Raw genomic sequence first — 18,612 nt, forward strand, 5'->3', positions numbered from 1 at the left:
AAGTCCCTGTAATTTTTCATTTGGGACATCTGGCATTTAACCAAAAATTACAATGCCTACAAAATATAATAAAAAAAATTTAAAGGTTGAATTACTGAAATCCAAATGAAAAATATATTTAATGGAAAAAGATTTATAGGCAAGTTATATATTAACATTAACTGACAGGGGGTTTAAAATAACCATGATTAATATGTTCAAGAAAATGTAGGAAATGGTAGTCAAAATAGAAGAAAAGTTGAAGAATTTCAACAGAAAAATAACTCTATTTTAAAAAGAAGCAAGCAACTAGATAGTAAAATTTTGAAAGCACCAAAAGCATCAATTATGTAGAATAAATCAAATGAAAAATGACCAGGAACTCACACTGAAAACTACAGAAAGTTGCCTACGAAAATAAAAGAAGACCTAAATAAATGAAAAAAATATATATCATGAACATGGAATTCAAAGACGTAAGATTGTTGTTATCAGCACTCTTCAAATTCATCTATAAATTCAAAGCACTCCTAATAAAAATCTCAGCAGCTTTTTTTTAATTTCTGGAAATCTGAAAGCTATTTGTAAAACTTATATGGAAATACAGAGGACTTATTATAACTAAGGCAATCTTGAAGAGGAAAAACTAACCAAGCATCAAAGCTAGACTAATTTTAAAAGTATGGTCTTAGTAAAGAATAAACAATAGACCATGGAATAGAATAGAGTTTAGAAAGAGGTCCACATGTATATGACCATCGCTTGATTTATGACAAAGGCATTACAGAAATTCAGCGGAAGAAGGATGGTCTTTTGAATAAATGGTACTGGCTCATATGGATATCCATATGGGAAAAAGGAAACTTGACCCTTTCTCACACCATACATAAAAATTAACTCAAAATGGATCATATACTTAAAAGTCCCTGGTGGCTCAGCAGTAAAGAATCTGCCTGCATTGCAGGTGCTCAGCCCTGTCTGACTCTTTGCAACTCCATGGACTGCAGCATGCCAGGCTTCCCTGTTGCTCACCATCTCCTGGAGTTTGCCCAAGTTCATGTCCATTGCATCAGTGATGCCATCCAACCATCTCATCCTCTGTCACCCTCTTCTCCTGCCTTCAATCTTTCTCAGGATCAGGGTCTTTTCTAATGAGTCAGCTCTTCGCATCAGGTGGCCAAAGTATTGGCACTTCAGTGTCAGCATCAGTCCTTCCAATGCATCACACAACACAAGGGTTCAATCCCTGGGTCAGGAAGGTTCTCTGGAAAAGGAAATGGCAACCCACTACAATTCTTGCCTGGAAAATCCCATGAAGAGAGGAGTCTGGTGAGCTGGAGTCCATGGGGTGGCAAGGGTCGGACATAACTTAGGAACTAAGCCACCACCACCATCACTTAAAAGTATAAGCTAAAACAATAAAGCTTCTAGAAGAAAATATAGGAAATACCTTCAAGACCTTGGGGGTAGGCCACAGTTTCTTACACAGGGCACAAGAAAATATTGATAAGTTGGTTTTAATTAAATTAAGATATTCCATTCAATGGACAACACTATTAAGAGAATGAAAAAAGAAAACTTGAGGCTGACACTTGTGCATGCACACATACAAGCACACACACACACATGCACACACACACACACACAGACACCTGGCAAAGCATTTGTATCTAGAATATACTCTTCTCCAAAAATTCTATAAATGAATAAGGAAAAGACAGACAACACAATCTTTAAATTGGGCAAGAATCCTGAGCAGGTACTTCACAAAAGAGAACATCAAAATGGCCAACATACAACTGAGAAGATTTTCGGCATCATTACTCATGAGGGAAATGCAAATTAAACCACATCTTGATACCATATGTTGCTTGTAGTCCCAAAATATCAATGTTTCTCCTTGAAAAAGCAATTGCAAAACCACAGCTCTGAACACAGAAAGTGAATTAGAGTATGTGTCAGTAATTATAAACAGCCTAGTTTAACTTGAAGAGTGAGGTTTCTGTTGAAAGTGCAGTGAAATGAATTTTAATACCCCATTATAGTCATATCGGTTCCCTTGCCAGCCTAGTACAAAATGTAAAAAGCTATAACAGAAACCTTGCTCTTGTTTTTAAACATTACTGTACACAGTTAATGAAATATGTTCAAATTCACTTTATGATATTCAAAGTTGTGGTTTCTCATTGCTTTCTCATGAAGGAACTTTAGAGAAACAAGGCTGCACAATCTTTCAAAATAACCTCTCCAAGATGTGGGAATTTAGTCCCATTAGATGTGCTAACATTTCAAGAATATGTCTATTTACTGAGCAGTGAGAAAGTCTATTTATTACAGAGCAGCAAGAAGAACTAGCATGTGGAAATACACAACATTTACACGGTCTGGGACTGAGACATGGAATCGGGTAAGCTGTGGATATGAGAAGCGGTTTGCACACATGTCCACTGTCACTCTTGCCCCTCAGTGCCCACTGCACTTCTCCATTGTCACTGGTTCTCAAAGTGGTGATCTTTATGATGTCTTATCGCACATAGTCGGACACGACTGAAGCGACTTAGCAGCAGCAGCAGCATGTCCTATTTCAAAAAGAGACTTTTTCCATTACCCTATGGTTGGAAACTACTTTCACGTTCTTTAGTATTGTGTAAGGAAACGTGCATGGAATGGAGAAACTAAAGAGCCAGTGGAAGCATGGGTTAATTCATTGTGCATCACTTAGCAAACCAGTACTCTCTGAAAACTGCAAAATGTCTCAACAATATCTGCGCCATCCTGTCACATGCTGCAACATGGTGAACTTTGAGGAACTTATACTAAATGAAATAAGGCAAATATTGCAAGTACTTAAAGCAGTTAAGTTCATAGAAAAAGAAAACAGAACGGTGGTTGCCAAAGACTGAGAGGCAGGGGAAGTGGGGATTAATGTTTAATGGGTATAGAGTTTAAGTTCTGCAAGACGAAAAAGTCCTGGAGATTTGTTACATAGCAATGTGAGTATGCTTAACACTACTAAACTCTACACATCAAAATGGTTAAGATAGTAAACTTTATGTTTTTACTACAATTAAAAGTAAAAGAAAAATGTTATAAAAATAGAGTATCTGCTCTCTGGGGTCTTCCAACCACAAGTGATTGTTCTTTCCTTTAAACCCCTGGAGTTCTCAAGTTAGGGTTCAAGACTCCTCTGTCCATGGGATTTTCCAGGCAATAGTACTGGACTGGATTGCCATTTCCTTCTCCAGGAGATAGAATTAAGGAGTTGCTTAAAACCTGAATAGAAAACTATTTTCACTAACCTCTAACTGAAGGCAGCATTTACTTGTCACAAACCACAATGGCAATAGATGCAATGTGACTGTCACCAACAGAAATCACAAATATTCTCATATCATATATATCCTGTAGATATCTCATAATACTGGTTATGTTCAGTCCAACTTCAAAATTACTACAGTTATCAAAGCTACTACTAAATCGTGCTATGTAATGTGTCAAAGCAGATGCTTATATAAACATTTTAAAACTTTTTTCACTATATTGCTATATAATTGGTTTCCTTTGCAATTCTATACTTGTTATGTTCATCATTTATCCTAATAGATTCTATAAATATAAATAAATTCTAATAAAGTCCATAGTTGAAGAAGAGGTGAATAAAAATGAAAACAGGACATCAGAAGAGGAAAGATGGGCAGGGACCACCAGAGAAAAAATGTAGACTTAATTTATATCTATCCATGCATAGAACATTGAACTTTTAAAAAGAGAATATATTTCTCATTTCTGATGACTGAGGGGGCTAAGGGTGCAGTTGGTCAGAGAATAGCAGCTAATTTACAAATCACATTGGGATAGTGAGTCAGCCCAAGCACTCAGCTAGTGCCCCATAGTCACTTATTGATTAGGATTCAATGAATGATCTCCACTAACTCAACTATTTGGTTTTTCACCAAATAAGAGAACTTAAGAATTCTGATTTGGGTCTCTGCTTATCCATGGCAAGCATAGAATTTTATAGACAAGAATGTGTCTCATGCAAACAGAATTATGTAAACAGAACTTAAAGAGGCTGATTACCTCTTGTGGAGCCTACCCTTGCCAGAAGGGGATTCAGAGATCACCAGAATCACTTCTTGTTTCCATCAAATATTTTTAGTAGGCTAATAATGAAAATCGCTTCACTCATAGCTCAGTCTATCAAGCAAATAGCTAAAACCTCTCCCAGTGTGCTTTTTGTATCTTGAATTATAACGAAGAGAACATGACAATAAAATAACAATGATATTCCTAACCCATAGAATTTTTGTTTGTTTATTTAACTGAGTAAAGGGAAGCTTTAGCTTGTTTGGAGAGTCAGAGATTTATTCAGATTCAGCCCTTGAAAATTACTGTTTTGTCTCCCTAAACCTAGCCCTGCTAAAAATTTCATTGTGCAAATTGAGTTCTCTTTTTTCTCCTCATTTCTCAGTTTGGATTTCAATAGAATTTCTTTCCCTGAGGGAAAGAGAGGGAAGTGTCAGCATATAAGCTCTGGAAGCTTAAGTCCTGAAGATAGGTGAAATATTCCATCAAGCTAAACTTGCCTAAAGGCTGATCTGTTGCTGCATGTATAACTCCTTTAGCAAATCTCGCACAGACAAATAGGACAAATTAGGCCAAGGAAGGATTCAGGCATTATTTCACTCAGAACCATATAAGTTGGGTTTACTTGGTACCAAAAAGATGGTCATATTAGGGACCCAAAGTCTACCATCAAACTAGCTGTTTAACATAATGTAGACCAAATAAAATACACAATGACTAACTAAAAATTTAACTTTCTGCTCTGTAATCTTAATATAAATCTGTTCACCCTAATATCATTTTCAGGAGGAAGACAATATATTTTTTAAAAATTGTGTCCTAAAAATATTGTGAAACCAAAAAAGGGATTACTGATAACATACAGCCTTTGAAAACTTATCTGGGACAACTTCATGTGAAAACATCCTTTTTGACAGGATGTAAAGGAAACCCCCAAACCCTTGATGTCATCAGATTGTTGATGATGCATTCATGCATCACAGTGTTGCCTCAACCAGCCAGGCAGTAATCCAAACTTCCTTATTTTTCTTCCTACAAATAAAAGAAAAAATGTTTTCTCTGATGATTAATGGTTTAGTTATCAGCTCTCTGGTTCTGTTTGTAGAAAGACTATGGTTAAGATAACTTTTTGTTCTAATCTGATTTACGATTCATGACAGGGAGAATTCAAGGGTTAAAGTTCTCCTGAGAGGAAAAAGAGATTACAGGCAGAGTTAGAGAGAGAGAAGATATATAGATCATGCCTGAGAAATGCCAGACCATCTTCAAGCAGCAGAGGATTCCATCTGAGCCCCATCTCTCTACTCAAGGGTTGGATCTGAGTCCTATGGCCAACTTTATCAACCCTTCATCCCCCTGCCTTAATCTCCTTCAGAGATAGTGTCCTTCCAAAGCCCTCGGGTATATTCATTCCAGCACGTAGAAGCCTGAGTTATAAGCCCGGACACCCACCCCAGTTCAGGCTCTGTCAGAGTCAGACCCAACTTGGACAGCTGGTGTATTAGCATAAAAATAAGAAGGCAAGAGTCCTGAGTACCTTGCTGGGCAAACAATTCATTTCAGTTCAATAAGTATTGATAGAGCATCTGCCACGTGTAGAGCAGGAGACCTTGAGCCCACATCCTGTGATCCCAAAGTTCACCATTATTTCTTCTATACCACACAGCCGAGGCTAAACTACTAAGGCCCCACCTCTACCCCAAAATAACGCTGGATGCTCAAGTGGTAATAGCCCTGAGAGTTGAGTAAAATATTATTTGAGCCTGTATGTTTTTCATCGCAAGTGTTCCCAATCAACTCCCTCAGTCACTGGAAACCCGAATGTGGTCACTGGTGAAGTAGGTCCTAACAGGTCTATAAGAACAGGTGTTATCAGAGTGTCTGCACAGTAGAGCCTGTACTCAGCAGCTGTAGAGCTGAAATTGCAAAGGACCAAGGAGATCTTGGGTACTCAGGAGGAAAGAGCAACTATAGACTTTCCTCCACCAAAAAGAACATCAGGAAAGGAAGAATAGACCTGTTTGAAGAAACATCACAGTTGGGACTTCCCTGGTGGTCCAGTGGTTAAGAATCTGCCTTCCAATCCAGGGGACATGGGTTCAATCCCTGGCCTAGGAGGATTCCACATGCTACAGGGCAACTAAGCCCGAGTACCACAGCAACTGGGCCTGAGCTGCAGAGCCCACGAGCCACAACTACTGAAACCTACACGCCCTAGAGCCCATGTTGTGCAACAAGAGAAGCCACTGCGACGAGAAACCCGCACACTGTGACTAGAGAGTAGCCCCTGCTTACTGTAACTAGAGGAAGCCCCACACAGCAACAAAGAGCCAGCACAGCCAAAAATAGATAAATAATAACTAAAGTTAATTTAAAGTATATATGTGTGTGTGTCTATATATATATGTATATAAGAAACATCATAGTTTTGCTTTCCATTGTGTTATCTTGCTTTTAAGAATTGAAAGATGTAAGCATACATATAGGCTAAGAAAAAGAATTTTGAGGAGAGGAAAGGATAAAGTTGCAAAAGAGTTGGAATGATTGATGGAAATAATAATAGTAAATGTACTGTAATAAGAGAATTACTATGAAAAGCGTTGCTCTCAGAGCTTGACATATTTAAGTGAACTTAATTCATTCCAAAATTTTATGAGAAACTTGCTGATATTATTCTGATTTCACAGATTAGAAAATAAGACCTAGCTTAAACAGTGTCAAGTTGTAAGACTTGGGTTTGAACCTAACCAATCAGGCTCCAGAGTCCACACTTTTAATGGTTGTGCAAATCTGCTTCTCTAGAGAAAGTTTTTACGTAGGATGAGGTGAATTAATGATAGCCTAGCAGAAGGATATAAGGAGAGGCTAGGGAAAGAGCTAGACATTTAGAGGCATAGGAGAGAAAAGTTGAGGACTTTAACATGGAATGGCTAGGCTGATTCTTAAGGTCCCTTTTATTCAAAATCATGCTGTCAGCACAAACACATCAAAGGAAATCACCCCTCACTTACTATGACAGAGTAATTCGTTTTCCAATTAATCTACCAGCTACAATTATTTAAACAAATGTATGAAAACCTGTGACGGGGCCACAAATCGATAGAACTTATATGTATTCTGTTCCTGTCTGTTCTGATTCACACATACTTATCATTGGACATCCTAAGGAGGGACATTCGTGTCCTGGGATCTACCTTGAAATTGTTCAATTTGGATTCTGATGTTTCCTGTAGAGAGGATCAAAGCTGTTGGAGCAATGGACTCCAAAAATTCTGAAAGTATGCTCAATGTTTTCATTGGAGAGGTGAAATAGAAGGCATTGATTCATCATGGAATGTGGCAGAATATGGTCACACCTTTGAGAGACTCTAAATCTTGAGAACTCAACTCCAGAATATTTTAAGAAGGAAGCTGGTGTGGAATATCCAGCGCTAAATGATGTGTTTCAAACAAGTGCTAGAGGAATTCAGAAAAGATAGCTAAGATAGTAGTAATTAACATTTATTGAGCTCTTTTAGATCCTTTAGGTATGATGGTAAATCAGTGCAAAAACAGAAAAAAAAAAACAACAACTTGTAGCATTTGCCAGTTTCCTTGGTGTAAATACTCCCATCACAGCCAATTTCAAGCTACCAAATGCCTCACAGAATTCCTGAACATCTTTCAGTCAGCTCTAAAGGGCCAGGAGAAACTGGCTCAAGCACAACCTGGTTTTGTTATCCCATCTCATCCTCACAACAAGCTGTTAAGGAGGGTACCATTATTAGCTCCAGTGTACATATTAGGAAAAATACTCAGAGGTTTAATAATTTACACAGGTGCACAGAGCCAGAGCAAAGCAGAACTCTGAGGGAAGCTCGGACTGTATGGCTCTAATAACATCTAGCCGTGGGCCTACTCTTTACTGAAAAACAGCAATGGAGATTCAAGGCAGTAATGATTGCTAGTCATTTAACCAATTTCCACCTTGGTTCACTTCTTTTTTTTTTTTTTCTTGGTTCACTTCTATTACAGATAGATTTTCTGAGACCCCTTGGGGACTTTAGATTTCTAGGTTTTCACTCTTCAGTAGAAAATCTCTGTGCAAAAGCCCATAAGTGTATATTTTACTTAGTATTTGAAAAGTATTCTAGCCCTATGCTACCAAAGGATGGCCCAACTACCAGCATCATCTGGGTACTTGCTAGAAATACAGAATTTCTGGCTCCTACCCAGATCTACTCAATTAGGATCTATATCTTAGGACAACTCCCAAGTGATATGTGTGCCTGTTAAAATTCAAGAAGCTTTACCTACAGGATCATACCGGGGCTCTCATCTACCAAGAGGGTCTCACATTGTGTGATGTTCTTCTTGCAGTTGGCAGAGACTGGCACGGTTACAGCAATGCACTTGATCTTGTCCTGTCCCCTTTGTGGCCACAGACTAAGGTCACAAAACGGAGAGACTCCACAGAGTGAGACTTTGGCCTCATTAGCAACATTTCTAAGAAAACAGCTACAGGTTTCTCTTCCATTAACCTGCTTAGTAACCTCAAATTTTTGTTTTTCTAACTCTACAAGAAACTTTGGAGAGCCAAGTTCAACTAGATGTCTCACAAGGATTTCCTCTCAGAAAAATTAATGCAAAGAAAAATATCTTCTAAACACTCCAGAGTCTGCCAGGAAGGGGAGGAGGGGAGCAGTTAAGATTGCTGAAGCCAGGCCGCCTATGACTTGCCAATTTAATTCAAACCACAGGGCTTCATTTGAACTTGGCCAATAATTCATGAGTTGAAAATAGAAGGAAAGAATATGTGGCCAAAGTTATAACTTTTAAAAAATACTTTTGAGATGTTCAGCAAGTTCACATCCACAGATATTTAAAGGCAACGGGAGTTGGGTTTGTATTAGATTTTATTTTCTGTATTTTCCCAAATCCATTGTATTAATGGAGGAATAGCCAAAATCCAGATGCGACTGAATGTAAATCCTCAATCTTTCCAGTTGAGATGGAATCTAAAATTGAAATAAATGCAATTTAGAGAAAGAAGCATTTCAAAAATATATATTCTAGATTTCAAAAGACCAAAATTATTCTAATGTGTGAACACCTGTGGTAATAATAGCAATGCCTACCAGCCAGTACTAGCTTCAGTTCAGTTCAGTTCAGCTCAGTCGTGTCTGACTCTTTGCGATCCCATGAATTGCAGCACACCAGGCCTCCATGAGAAGGCGATGGCACCCCGCTCCAGTACTCTTGCCTAGAAAATCCCATGGATGGAGGAGCCTGGTAGGCTGCAGTCCATGGGGTCGCTAAGAGTCGGACACGACTGAGCAACTTCACTTTCACTTTTCACTTTCATGCATTGGAGTATCAAAACCCACTCCAGTGTTCTTGCCTGGAGATTCCCAGGGATGTGGGAGCCTGGTGGGCTGCCGTCTCTGGGGTCGCATAGAGTTGAACACAACTGAAGCGACTTAGCAGCAGCAGCAGGCCTCCCTGTCTGTCACCAACTCCCAGAGTTCACCCAAACTCATGTCCATCGAGTCGGTGATGCCATCCAGCCATCTCATCCTCTGTCGTCCCCTTCTCCTCCTGCCCCCAATCCTTCTCAGCATCAGAATCTTTTCCAGTGAGTCAACTCTTCGCATGAGGTGGCCAAAGTATTAGCTTAAATACATCCAGCTCGAATAACAAGGTGAGCAACTCCTTTACATTTTTCATCTGGGCAAGGTAAGCTAGCAAACCTGTCTCTTAAAGAGCAGAGGAGCAGCATTAGTCAATAGAAAAGAGGGATAAAAGGAAGAGCATTCTTCATGCCCAGTTATGGGGAGGGTCAATCATTCAGAGATACTTCCCCAGCCATCTGGTGACCAAGAAAAGCACCCAAGCCCTCTGAAATGCCAGGAAGCCACAGAAGGGCCCTCCTAAATCATCCCTGAACTGAAAGTTTCTCATAAATGGGGGTCTCATCTCTATTTTGGTCATCACCATGTCCCTAGCACCAAGACCGTTGTCTGATACACAGTTAGTGTTCATTAAATATTTATCATATAATTGATGAATAAACTCATTGCTACAGATTAACTTGAGCATGCTAGAAATGCCCAGTACTCACCAAATTCCCATCATGATGTGCGTGAGAAAGAAAAGGTTATAGTAGTTTGGAAACTAAAAATAAAAGGAAAACAGGACAAAGCCAGAGATGGGGTGTCTACACTACCCAGGAATGCGACTGTGCTTACTGGATAGAGGACAGAGAGAAATACTGACTCTGCAGACAGAGGCTTCCATCACCTACTTCACCATTTTGCAAAAAGTTGGGTTTGTCCATTTCGGCACTTAACATTTAGTGTTTAGCAAAGCAGTATCTGGTACTGGCTACTGACTGTGTGCGTAGCATTGTTTTGGTGCTGTGAGAGAAGATCTGTCTTTCAACTGCCTTCTGGGAATGTAGAACTTGGTTGAGAGTATAAAACTAACCTGATTATATCACAGGCAAATATCAGTCAGAGAGGTGTCCATATGTAATGTATGACTGAGTGCTAAATAGGGTAAGGCTGAAATTTTCCAAGTCTTTTTCTCAGACAATTTCAACCTTACCCTATTTGTAATTAAAGAATATTCTCTCTTTGTAATTAGACAATATTTTGAGTTTTTGATATGTTGAGTCCCTGACACATAGTATGTGTTAAATGTTTGTTTGGAGGAGTAAGACCAAAGCGATATGAGAATTGTCCTAAGGATAACACACACTCATATTTTATATGCAGTATATTTTATAGGGAGAGAGTTCATACTGTTGTTTATGAGAACTGGGTATAGTTGGAAATCTAAAGTGATAGGCATCCTCAGTTTTTAATAGTGTTCTTCCAGGATTTTATAAAAAATAGAGTTCAGAGTAAAACAGTGGAATTCTTAAGTATATGGGCTTTCTTGTTGTTGTTGTTGTTTAGTCACTTAAGTTGTGTCCAACTCTTTTACAACCCTATGGGCTGTAGCCCACCAGGCTCCTTCTGTCTATGGGATTTCCCAGGCAAGAGTACTGGATTGGGTTTCCATTTCTTTCTCCAGGAGATCTTCCTGACCCAGGGGTCCAACCTGCATCTCCTGCATTGACAGGTGGATTCATTACCACTGCACCACCAGGGAACCTCATATGGACTTGCTTATTAATAGAATAGGCCTTAATTAGCTTTTGATCAGTATCCAGATTTTAAAAGAACAGATTTAAAAGTGCTTTATAAAGTCCTTGACTCCAAGGACAGCATCAAGGACTCCTTTATCATGTGGTCCACTGTTCTTCTCTACAGTTGAGAATATTCTTGAGCAGCCACTGCTTCTTCATCCCCAACTGTGTGGTTGTCGTAGAAGCATTCAATCAAGGTCAGGGAGCTTCCAGGTGAGAAGGAGATGAGGGGCTAGAAGTGGCAAGAAGAAATATATCACCAAGAAGAAACTCCAGTTCCACAGAGACCTAGGCTAAGGCAGCCTGTGCATACATGCGTGCGTGCATGCGTGTGTGCTCAGTCACTTCAGTCATGTCAGACTCTTTATAACCCCATGGACTGCAGCCCGCCAGGCTCCTCGGTCCATGGGATTCTCCAGGCAAGAATACTGGAGTGGGTTGCTGTGTTCTCCTCCAGGGGGTCTTCCCAACTCAGGGATCGAACCCAAATTCTTTACCACTCAGCCACCAGGGAAGCCCAAGGCAGCCGGTAGATTGATAAAAAAGAAAGGTGATGCTTGAAGAGTGGGTGATTAACTCCTGGGTTACATAATAGTGATGGTAACAATGAAAATGATGATACTGGCTTCTCTGGGCTCTTCAGTCTTCCACGATCTTCAGTATGGCCATGTTTCCTTTCCTCCTTCTCTACCCTCTTTCAAATTGTGGCCCATTAGTCCTGCTGACAATAAGAAATATGGCTGAGCCAGTCAGCTAACTAGACTTTCCTAAAGATTCTTCCAAGATCCTGTAAAATAGCACAGGCCGATAGAAATAAAGTGCAGGCCATATGTGTAATATTAATTTTCCTAGTAAACACATGCATAAAGTAAAAAGAAGGTAAAATTAATTTTAGTGATTTATTGTATTTAACCCAATATGTCTAAAATATTATTGTCATAGTATGTAATTAATCACTGACTCAATGGACTTGAATTTGAGCAAGCTCTGGGAGATAGTGGAGGACAGAAGAGCCTGGGGTGCTGCAGTCCATGGGGTCATCCATACAACAACCCTATGAGATAAATATTTTTTATCCTCATTCATAACTGTGGTTAAGTAATTTGCTCAGTCTCACAAAGCTAGAAATGTGCTAAGGTAGAACTTAAACTCAGAGCTGTCTGATGCCCAGGCCCGTCACTGCCTGCATGCTGCCATTGTAACTCCTACTTCCTTAACATGAGCTCATCCTGGTGAAGGCTCTGGTTTCACCTGAATAAAATGTAGGAATACCTGAAACCTCTCTGGAAGTTCACCCTCAGTTTACAGCGCTATCAGAATATTATTGAAACATGGCAGCACATCTGAAATTTACAAATACATGGGCTTTTGTTTACACAGGAAAATGTCAAGGTTATCAGAAGAACTCACCAGAAAGTTCTTAGGAAGAAAGTACTCCAATATGCAATGGTTAATTGAGTTCTAATGCAACATTGTCAGTGAACAACAAATCATCAACTTTGGCAAGGGAAGTCCACCAATGAAGTCCTTCATTCACTAAATATTCATTAGCACTCCCTTTGCGCCTCACCACTCCAGTGTTCTTGCCTGGAGAATCCCAGGGATGGGGAGCCCGGTGGGCTGCCATCTATGGGGTCGCACAGAGTTGGACACAACTGAAGTGACTTAGCAGCAGCAGCAGCAGCAGCAGCAGCGTCTGGACTGGGGTCACGCAGTGGACAGAGTAGACAAGGGTCTTTATGAGGTTTATCCTCTACTGGAGAAATGTCTTAATCTGAGTTTTCCCAGAAGAAGATCCTGGGACAATGATTCCAATGCAAGTGACTTATTGAGAAATACAAGAAATATGAGAAGGAAAGGTGGATGGGTGGATGTCATACAGGAGGGGAATGGCAGCCCATAAAAAGAATGTTATTAAATCAGTTATTGCAGGTGGCAGCAGAGCTTAATCCGTAAAGGGAAATGTTGGGAAATGGTGTGAAACGGCACATGTCAGAATCATTATATCTAAACCGAAAGCAGTTAGAGCTTATAGACCAGCTCCCAAGAGTCACTGGTTGAGGGCCACTCTGGGCTGGGGGAGGGAATGAAGAGCTCCCTGGCATTTCTGGCCTAACCCCCAGAGCTGGCAAAGTGGCCTTCAGCATTCTGGAAAAATGCCCTCAGTCCAGGATGTAGACTCAGGCATTTAAAAGTCCATTGAAACACTCTGAGAAGTCTGGGGAAAGACAGCTCAGGGATACAGATAATGAAGACATAATGAAATGCACAGTAATTACAGATAGTGACAGTCACAGAAGGAAAATGAAGACATTTTATTAACTGCAATTGGAGTTGGGCAAGGAGTCAGCTTACACAGAATTCAGAGTTTGGGTAAGGCCTCTCTGAGCTGAGACCTGGATGGTAGGAAGAAACCATCGTGGTAAGAGTCAAAGGAAGAGAAATTTAAACCAAACTTATGCAAAGTGTGAGCCACCACTGGTGCGAGCTTGGCTTGTCACCAGTTCAATACAAGATATGCTAAAAAACTGAGAGTACTTATAAACATAACCATTTAGAAATAGCTGCAGTAATTAAGCATTGCCACACCTCCAAGCCTGTGGTAAGGGGCTTGTCTCCACAGTCGTGGTGTAGACCATTTTGAGTGCTCTCGCACTGGTATGGAAAGTCACACACAGTAGAGTAGTGGTAAATACATGATATTTTAAGCTTAGTTTGTTAACTATAATCTAAATGTGTACACAAATACAAGAAAAATAAGCACTTATTTATTTTTCTTTCTTTCTTCTCTGGCAACCATCTGTTTGTTTTCTGTGTCTATGAGTCTCTGTTTTATTATGTTTGTTCATTTGTTTTGTTTTTTAGATCCCACTTGTAAGTGAAATCAGTACAGTATTTGTCTACTTCTGTATGACTTATTTAACTTAGCACAGTACCCTCCCAGTCCATCATGCTCTCTCAAATGACAAGAGTTCATTTTCTATGGCTAAGTAATATTTCATTCTGCATCTATATCTTCTTTACCCATCCACCTATTGATGGACACTTAGGTAGTTCTATATCTTGGCTATGCAATGAACACAGGGGTACATGTATCTTTTCAAATTAGTGAGGTTTTTTCCTTCAGATAAATACTCAAGAGTGATATTGCTAGATTATATGGCAGTCCATGGGGTTGCAAAGACCTGGACACGACTGAGTGACTGAACTGAACTGAACTGATGGTAGCTCTATTTTTCATTTTCAAGGAATCTCCATACTGTTTTCCACAGTGGCTATATCAATTAACCTTCCCACCAATAGTGCACAAGATTTTCCTTTCTTACACATACTCACCAATATTTGTTACTTACTGCCCTTTGGCTAGTAGTCATTCTGACAGACGGAGAAGGCAATGGCAACCCACTCCAGTACTCATGCCTGGAAAAGCCCATGGATGGAGGAGCCTGGTAGGCTGCAGTCCATGGGGTCGCTAAGAGTCAGACACGACTGAGCGACTTCACTTTCACTTTTCACTTTCATGCATTGGAGAAGGAAATGGCAACCCACTCCAGTGTTCTTGCCTGGAGAATCCCAGGGACGGGGGAGCCTGGTGGGCTGCCATCTATGGGGTCACACAGAGTCGGACACGACTGAAGTGACTTAGCAGCAGTAGCAGATGATTAGTTATATTAAATACCTTCATGTGACAGTTGGCTATCTGTATGTCTTCTTTGGAAAAATGTTTGTTCAGATCCTCTACCATTTTTAAGTCAAGTTATTTGATTTTTTTTTATGTTAAGTTGTATGAGTTATTTTAATATTTTGGAAATTAATCACTTAGATATATTTTTTGCAAGTATCTTCTCCCATACAGTGGGATAACCTTTTCCTTTTTTGATAGTTTCCTTCACTGTGCAAAAGATTTTTAGTTTGGATAGTCCCATTTGTTTGATTTTACTTTGGTTTCCTTTGCCTGAAGAGAGAGAGCTAAAAAAGTATTACTATGACCTTTATCAAAGAGAGTACTACCTATGTTTTCTTCACACTTATTTATTTTTAAACTTGCTATTTTCATTCATTTTAATTTTTTCAAGGGTGTTTTAAAACATTTTAGGATAACATTATTATTTAAATTACAGAAATGTATTTTATATTGCTTATTCTTTGAGGTTTGTTGAGATATGATTTAGCAATATTCACCCTATTGAAATGTTTATTTCTCTGAGTTTGTGAAGTGAATAGAGATTGTATAACCATCACCATAATTAAGATAGAGAGTATTCTATCACTGCAGAAGTTCTTTCTGGTCCCTTTGTACTTTTTTCCCTCCCCTATGGAAAACACTCCTCTGATTTCTATTTTCTTTGTATCTTTTACAAGGATTCCTTATAAGTGGAGATATGCAGAATGTAGTGTTTTGAATCAGGCTTCATTCACTCAGTCAAGTGCGTTTTTAATATTCCATCATTCTTTGATGTATAAGGACTCAATTCCTTTTCATTGCTGAGTAGTATTCCAGGATATAGGTGTACCACAGCTTGTTCATTCATTTACTGGTTGTTGAATGTTTGAGCTGTTTCCAGTTTGGGGTGAAAATAAAATGCTATTAACATTCACATATAGGTATTTGTGAAAACATATGTTTTCATTTTTCTTAAGTAAATGCCAGGGACTTGAATTTCTGGGCCATATTTATCTTTACTTTTTAAGAAACAGTCAAACTTTTCTAAAATGGCTGGGTTATTTTGCATTCCCATCAGCAATGTGTCACAGTTCTAGCATCCTCACCAGCAAACAGTATGTTTTTAGCTTTTCAAAGACATTCCAGTAAGTGTGTAGTAGTATTTCATTGTGATTTTGATTTAGCCTTTCCTAATGAGCAATATGAATTGTGAACTTCCTGATTTTAGAAAACGCAGAGGAACCAGAGATCAAATTGCCAACATCCGTTGGATCATAGAAAAAGCAAGAGAGTTCCAGAAAAACATCTATTTCTGCTTTCTTGACTATTCCAAAGCCTTTGACTCTGTGGATCACAATAAACTGTGGAAAATTCTGAAAGAGATGGGAATACCAGACCACCTGATCTGCCTCTTGAGAAATCTGTATGCAGGTCAGGAAGCAACAGTTAGAACTGGACATGGAACAACAGACTGGTTCCAAATAGGAAAAGGAGTACGTCAAGGCTGTATATTGTCACCCCGTTTATTTAACTTATATGCAGAGTACATCATGAAAAACGCTGGACTGGAAGAAACACAAGCTGGAATCAAGATTGCCGGGAGAAATATCAATAACCTCAGATATGCAGATGACACCACCCTTATGGCAGAAAGTGAAGAGGAACTCAAAAGCCTCTTGATGAAAGTGAAAGTGGAGAGTGAAAAAGTTGGCTTGAAGCTCAACATTCAGAAAACGAAGATCATGGCATCTGGTCCCATCACTTCATGGGAAATAGATTGGAAAACAGTGGGGGCTCCAAAATCACTGCAGATGGTGATTGCAGCCATGAAATTAAAAAATGCTTACTCCTTGGAAGGAAAGTTATGACCAACCTAGACAGCATATTCAAAAGCAGAGACATTACTTTGCCAACAAAGGTCTGTCTAGTCAAGGCTATGGTTTTTCCAGTGGTCATGTATGGATGTAAGAGTTGGACTGTGAAGAAGGCTGAGCACCGAAGAATTGATGCTTTTGAACTGTGGTGTTGGAGAAGACTCTTGAGAGTCCCTTGGACTGCAAGGAGATCCAACCAGTCCATTGTGAAGGAGATCAGCCCTGGGATTTCTTTGGAAGGAATGATGCTAAAGCTGAAACTCCAGTACTTTGGCCACCTCATGCGAAGAGTTGACTCATTGGAAAAGACTGATGTTGGGAGGGATTGGGGGCAGGAGGAGAAGGGGACGACAGAGGATGAGATGGCTGGATGGCATCACTGACTCGATGGACATGAGTCTGTGTGAACTCCAGGAGTTGGTGATAGACAGGGAGGCCTGGCGTGCTGCGATTCATGAGGTCGCAGAGTCGGACACGACTGAGTGACTGAACTGAACTGAACTGAATGAGCAATAAGGCTGAGCATGTTTTCATATACTTACTTGCCATTTATATATTTTCTCTGGTGACATCTTTGTTCACATCTTTGTTCTTGAAAATTCTTTGTATATTCTGGATGAAGTGAAGTGAAGTGTTAGTTGTTCAGTCTTGTCTGACTCTTTGCAACTGCATTGAGTGTAGCCCACCAGGCTCCTCCGTCCATGGGATTCTCCAGGCAAGAATACTAGAGTGGGTTGCCATTCCATTCTCCATGGAATCTTCCTGACCCAATAATTGAACCCAAGTATCCTGCATTTCAGGAAGATTCTTTATCCACTGAGCCACTATGGAAGCCCATATTCTGGACACAAATCCTTTATTAGATATGTTTTATAAATATTTTCTTCCTGTTTGTGTTTTGTCTTTTCATTTTCTGACCTGCATCTTTTAAAGAACAAAAGTTTTTAATTATGACAAAATTTAATCACAGTGGCTGCTGTGATTGAGGAAATGATTTTTTAAAATTTCATTTAATTTTAATCAAACTTAAAAAGTCATATGCAGCTAGTGACTACCATATTGGATGGCACAGCATATTAATGACTAACTGAACTTTCAGTGAACAATGTGTACATTTTAAAAGTTCTTTTATTATTCCTTGTTTGGATTACATTTATTGATATAACTTAATGCCTGTTGAATCTAATAATAAAGATTGGGTCTTGCCTTCTATAAATCATTTTTTCTTTTTAAATTATTTTTATCATATTTTATTAATGCATTAGTTTCATGATGGTTTGAAAATTTTAAAAACCTGGTTCTTTACCACACCCCTTCATAGCTCACAGCCTTATCATGGTGAAGGGGCTTGAGTAACTCAGTGAAGCTATAAGCCATGCTATGTAGGACCACCCAAGACAGACGGGTCATAGTGAAGAGTTCTGACCAAAAAATGTCCCTTTGACTGCAAGGAGATCAAACAGTCAATCCTAAAGGAAATTAACCCTGAATATTCATTGGAAGGACTGATGCTCAAGCTGAAGCACTTTTGGCCGCCTAATGCAAAGAGCCAACTCCTCTGAAAAGACTCTGATGCTAGGAAAGATTGAAGGCAAAAGGAGAAGGGGGAAATAGAGGATAAGATGGTTAGACAGCATCTCTGACTCACTGGGCATGAGTTTGGGCAAACTCTGGAAGATAGTGAAGAGAGACTGGCGTGCGGCCGTCCATGGGATAGCAAAGTTGGACATGACTTAGCTACTGAACAACAGCAACCTTTACCGTAGGTAGTCAGAGAAGCTCTGGAGTAGAGAGATATCGTACATGGGCAAAGGCCTGTCTTCCTGGGGAGGGTATTC

The 18,612-nt window shown here is 39.5% G+C and overlaps 1 long non-coding RNA gene across 1 annotated transcript; it reads right to left on the minus strand.

Moving 5' to 3' along the window:
- Positions 1-8,942: 8,942 nt before the first annotated feature.
- LOC132343218 (uncharacterized) lies at positions 8,943-17,682 on the minus strand. The gene is made up of 2 exons (XR_009491932.1): positions 17,317-17,682; positions 8,943-9,062 (listed from the first exon to the last, which is right to left on the minus strand). It is a non-coding gene; the product is annotated as an uncharacterized lncRNA (long non-coding RNA).
- Between the last annotated feature and the right edge of the window lie 930 nt (positions 17,683-18,612).

The sequence above is a fragment of the Bos taurus genome, chromosome 20 (genome assembly GCF_002263795.3).
Source record: "Bos taurus isolate L1 Dominette 01449 registration number 42190680 breed Hereford chromosome 20, ARS-UCD2.0, whole genome shotgun sequence".
Lineage (NCBI taxonomy): Eukaryota > Metazoa > Chordata > Mammalia > Artiodactyla > Bovidae > Bos > Bos taurus.